The sequence below is a fragment of the Octopus bimaculoides genome, chromosome 22 (assembly GCF_046866305.1).
Source record: "Octopus bimaculoides isolate indiv1 chromosome 22, ASM4686630v1, whole genome shotgun sequence".
NCBI classification, from domain to species: Eukaryota; Metazoa; Mollusca; class Cephalopoda; order Octopoda; family Octopodidae; genus Octopus; species Octopus bimaculoides.
The window spans coordinates 37,255,006-37,255,729 of record NC_142949.1 but is presented as its reverse complement, the minus strand read 5'-3'; positions in this window follow the sequence as shown (position 1 = coordinate 37,255,729).

Sequence of the window (724 nt, the reverse complement as noted above, 5' to 3'; positions counted from 1 at the left end):
AGATATATATATATATATATATATATATATATATATATATATATATATATATATATACACACACACATATATATATATTATATATATATGTATGTATGTATCTGCAACAAACGTGCTGTTCGGGTCTTTCTAGTTTTCATGTACAAACGTGGATAAATACTGCTTTTCATATTAGTCATTTTCTTCTATGCACATGTAAACACTGAATGCATATGTGCTAGCAAAGGCGATGGATACTAATGAATATACTCTATGCGTACGTATGCGTGTTTAAATAAACAATAGAATACTTAGAAGTGCCCAAGATATATACACCCACCATCTCACAAAAAGTCACTTAGATGTATAAAAAGGGATATGTGTATATATGTCTATACACACGTGTGTGTGTGCGTGTGTTTGTGCGTTTGTGTGTTTCTGTTACCAAGAGAGAAAGAACTGGTTTCTAAACTAGATGCAGAGCTCCTTCTTTGGAATTTCAACATCAACAGAGTAGTTTGTTTGCACGTATGTATGTATGCATGCATGTATATATGTATGTACGAATATGCGAAGATTTTTATGTTTCGTTTTATGTACGTATTCTAATGCATATAATTACATATCTAGATATGCTCTTAATACATAAATTCTAGATTTCTGGTAAATTTTACTCATTTTTACTGTTCTAATAATGGAATGGATCTGTAGTCTTCGATTTAGCTTCCGCATTCCTGAATTTGAG